The sequence below is a fragment of the Triticum urartu genome, unplaced genomic scaffold (genome assembly GCF_056163025.1).
Source record: "Triticum urartu cultivar PI428250 unplaced genomic scaffold, HENAU_Tu73 scaffold2, whole genome shotgun sequence".
In the NCBI taxonomy this organism is placed as follows: domain Eukaryota; kingdom Viridiplantae; phylum Streptophyta; class Magnoliopsida; order Poales; family Poaceae; genus Triticum; species Triticum urartu.
Window position 1 is genome coordinate 7,219,318 of NW_028260368.1, and position 5,033 is coordinate 7,224,350.

A 5,033-nucleotide genomic window follows, 5' to 3' on the forward strand; every position below is an offset into this window, starting at 1 on the left:
TAGTCTAAGTTTCTCGATGAGGATAATTAATTCGGTCGTTGTGGTCGGACTCTATTATGGATTTCTGACTACATTCTCCATAGGTCCCTCTTAGATCTTCTTTCTCCAATCTTGGATTAGGGAAGAAGGAGATATTCGCGACTACTGGCGATTTCATTATGGGGCAGCTCATGATCTTCATATCGATCTATTATCCACCTCTGTATCTATTCTTTCTTAGCTAAACAGGTGGAAGATCTATCCAATTTGGTTATATTATATCATGGACTCGAAAAACGGATCTGAATTTGACTGAAATGCACGATCTTCACAGGTATCACTTTTCACGATACCTAAAAGGTGGAATAGCGATTTTCGAACCATTTCCTATAAGAGAATGGTTTCCATTACTTTGAGAAATGGATTCTTATATCAAACTATAGCTATTGCATTAAAGAAGAAAAGAAACTAATAGAAGTCGAAGACGCGGAATGATAGTGAATAGAGAGAAAGATTCTTCTGATTTTCTTGTTTCTATCTACTAGACGCCGTAGAGAATTGAGAATTTTCATGTCTTTCAATTCTCGTACTCGTAATTGGAAAGTTATGGAAGGAGACCCATCATTTTGCAATGAAAACAACATATAAAACTCTGGACAATTTCGAAATCAGGCCAAGCGTCTTAATACATATGCAAAAAAATTCATTATTGGCCCACCATTGATTAGAAGATTTAGCTTGTATGAATCGCTATTGGTTTGATACGAATAATGACAATCGTTTCAGTATGTTAAGGATACAGATGTATCCACAATTCATTTAGAGTTACTTAATAGTCTATTTCTTATACCATATCTCTATCCCGTGAAATTCTCGAGCCAAAAGATGGATGCATATGCTGTGTTTCATTTTGCTAAATGATATCAATTAAATGGTGTATCAATTCCATAAATTGCATATAGCAATAAATAAATCAGCAAAATTCTTTCTAATATTTTAGATAGAAGAAACATTTCTTCTATCTAAAATATTAGAAAGAATGTACCCTTCTATCCAAATCCAATTTGCATCGATAAAATAAATCCAAATTCCAGTAGTAGATGAATAATTGCAAATTTGTGTGTGTACGAGATTAGAATAACTTCAAAATAACTGACATAATTTTGTATTTTTCCTGATCAGAAAAATACATGAAAAAGAAAGGAGGTAGAAAAATTTTTGGATTTATGGTTAAAGAAGAAAAAGAAGAAAACAGGGGTTCTGTTGAATTTCAAGTATTCAGTTTCACCAATAAGATACGGAGACTTGCTTCACATTTGGAATTACACAAAAAAGATTTTTCATCGGAAAGAGGTCTACGAAGACTTTTGGGAAAACGTCGACGTTTGCTGGCTTATTTGGCAAAGAAAAATAGAGTACGTTATAAGAAATTAATCGGTCAGTTGAATATTCGGGAGCAGTAATTTAATCGTTCAAATTTTTTTCTTGTTTTATTATTTTTTTAGTAGTCTTATAGTAGTCTTAGATTTTTCATTTTGATGAGCCTCGCTTTGAGGAATTCATGGAATAATCCATTTTCATGGAATAATGAATTAAGGAAGAAAGGATATGAGTCTACCGCTTACAAGAAAAGATCTCATGATAGTCAATATGGGCCCTCAACACCCATCAATGCATGGTGTTCTTCGACTGATCGTTACTCTCGATGGTGAGGATGTTATTGATTGTGAACCCATATTAGGGTATTTACACAGAGGAATGGAAAAAATCGCGGAAAACCGAACTATTATACAATACTTACCTTATGTAACAAGGATATAGAGAGATTGTAGAAAGGGGATAGGATAGTTATTTTTGCAAGAGACTTGTTGTAAATTCCTTAACTTAAGAAAGAAAAAAGAATAAAAACACAGATACATAACATAAAAAAAAGAATAAATAAGACGAGATTCGACCTCCCCCTACATATTTAATTTCCTCTCCTATACAAAAACTAGCAAGACCCACTCCATTGGTAATTCCATCAATAACACCCTTATCAAAAAACTCCGTGAGTTCGGTTAACCCTCTTATACCGAGGGTAAAGACCCTAGTATAGAAAATATCTATATAACCACGATTATATGACCAACTGTATATATTTTTTTTTACTTGATCTAAAAATTTTTTAGGATTTCCTTTGTAAAAAGAGTTTATTAAATCCAAATTCTGAAAAAAAGAATAAGCGGATCCATAGAAGATATTATGCTATGAATAAACCAAAGATAGCTAGACTTACAGAAGAAATTGCATTAGTAATAAATTCATATGAATTTACAAAAGAATTAGAACTTTCCTGGGTAAAGTTTATTGAGGGAGTTAACCACTTTGATAATATGGTTAACTCTGCTATTCCATTACCAATTCCTCCATTATCAAAAGAGATTCCTATGAATCCAATGAACAAAGTGAAAAGTAGTAATATAAGAAGAGGAAATAACATAGTATTTCCCGTTTCATGCGGATAGGCAAAAGTTTTTTTAGCCCCAAAAGACGTAGTAAAGGATCCTATCCTATTTCTTGTATTACCTTGAATTTTTGGTATATTTTGTGAAAAAAAAGAAACTCCACTCTTCGTTGTTGATAAAACGAAATCCCTATTCACTCCTTTGGGTATCCTTTTTCCCCATAAGGATATTGAATACAAGGAACTCTCTTTAGTGCTACTGTAATTTTGAAAATGAACACGCAAATACCCATCAAATGTAAGTAAATATATCCGAAACATATAAAAGGCAGTTAATCCTGCAGTAAAGGAGGCTATTATTCCAAAAAAGGGCGAATACAACCAACTATTACTAAGGATTTCATCTTTGGACCAGAAGCAAGCAAGAGGTGGAATACCACAAAGAGAAAGTGTACCCCATAAAAAAGTAGTTCTTGTGATTGGAATGTATTTTCTTAAACCGCCCATAAGAACCATATTTTGACTTTTATCTGGTGAATATCCAACAAGAGGTTCCATTGAATGAATAACGGATCCGGATCCCAAGAACAATAAAGCTTTTGAATAAGCATGAGTGATCAAATGGAATAAAGCAGCTTGATAAGAACCTATACCTAGAGCTAACATCATATAACCCAATTGAGACATTGTAGAATAGGCTAAGCTTCTTTTAATATCTCTCTGAGCAAGAGCTAAAGTAGCTCCTAAGAATAGTGTTATTGTACCTACTAAAGAAATAAAACTCATTATCAAAGGTAAAGATATGAAAAGAGGAAGAAGTCGAGCTAGAAGAAAAATTCCCGCAGCAACCATAGTTGCTGCGTGTATAAGAGCCGAAATAGGAGTGGGCCCTTCCATAGCATCGGGTAACCATACGTGAAGAGGGAATTGTGCGGATTTCGCAACTGCACCAAGGAATAATAAAAAAGCACACAAAGTAGTAAGTAAAGAGTTAATTCCATTATTAGGAATCCAGTTATTAGCTATTTTGAACAAATCCCTAAACTCTAAACTACCTGTTATCCAAAAAAAACCTAAAATTCCTAATAATAGACCAAAATCCCCTACACGATTAGTTACAAAAGCTTTTTGACAAGCACTCGCTGCGATTGGTCGTGTAAACCAAAAGCCTATCAATAAATAAGAACACATTCCCACGAGTTCCCAAAAAAAATAAATTTGTATCAAATTGGAGCTAGTAACCAATCCCAACATGGAAGTATTGAAAAAACTTATATAAACAAAAAATCTCAAATATCCTTCATCGTGAGACATATAACCATCACTATAAATAAGAACCAGGATTCCTACAGTAGTAATTAGTATTAACATAATAGAAGTAAGTGGGTCAATCAAGTATCCAAATTCTAAAGAAAAATCATTATTGACGGTCCAAGACCATAGATATTGATAGATCGAACTTCCATTTATTTGTTGAATAGACAGTTGAACTGAGAATACCATAGCTATACTTAAGAGTAAAACACTAGGAAAAGCCCATATGCGACGAAGATTTTTTGTTGCTGTCGGAATAAGAATAAGGCCAAATCCCATTGACATAATAACTGGAAGTGGGAGAAGAGGGATTACCCATGCATATTGATATGTATGTTCCATAAGAAAAGAAATTGCAATTTTTACTTCAATTTTTACTTCAATTTTTCTATAAAATTGTTTCCGATTCACCAAACCAATTCTTATCTCTTTCTGAAAGAATAAATAAAAAGAATAAGAAAAAATACTGAAATTCTTAATTTTTCCAAAATTTATCTCATTGAAATAATTAAAAATTAAGAATGGGTTTAGTTGGTTAAATTAAAAAAGTTAATAAAATAACTAGGTAACGAAGTTATTTTATTAACTAAATAAAGATATTTATAAAAATAAAAAAAAAAAAGTGGAATCATTTTACTTTCTATTCATAATTCATTTTTATATTTCTTTAAAACAAAGATGAAACAGCTCTCTTGTTCCATAATTAACTGATTGAGTGAATTCCAATGAAAACCTATGTTTATAAGAAATTATCGAATAGTCCTTACTTCATATAGAACTAAAATTCTAATGACTATAAATTACCTAAGTTTTAGAATGTCTTGTTTAAGAGACTCAGTATTTTTTGTTTTGATTGGAATTCCTTTCCTTTATGGAATACCATTCTGAACTTAATTAACTATTTTCATTTTCCCTTCTTTTTATCCCCCCGTCTTATCTTATATGGGGGATAGGCTTCCATACCATATATCTATATATGGAGTATACTTGATATATAAATAGATATAAATAGATTTAAATGAGAAACCCTTCTATATATTCTATATTATTAAAAAAAAAGTATAAAATATATAAAGAAAAAATGTTAAAAAATTCTTGTTGTCTTATCCGCATTAGACAAAATGAAGTAAAAAATAATTCAAAATTTAAGTATCTTTCAGTATCTAAGTATAAATACTAATAAAAAGAAGAAAGAAGGATTGATTTGCAGCAATAGATGTCTTTCACATACAACTAGAAAAAAGTAATTTCCTTTTTGAATGGCAGTTCCAAAAAAACGTACTTCAATGTCAAA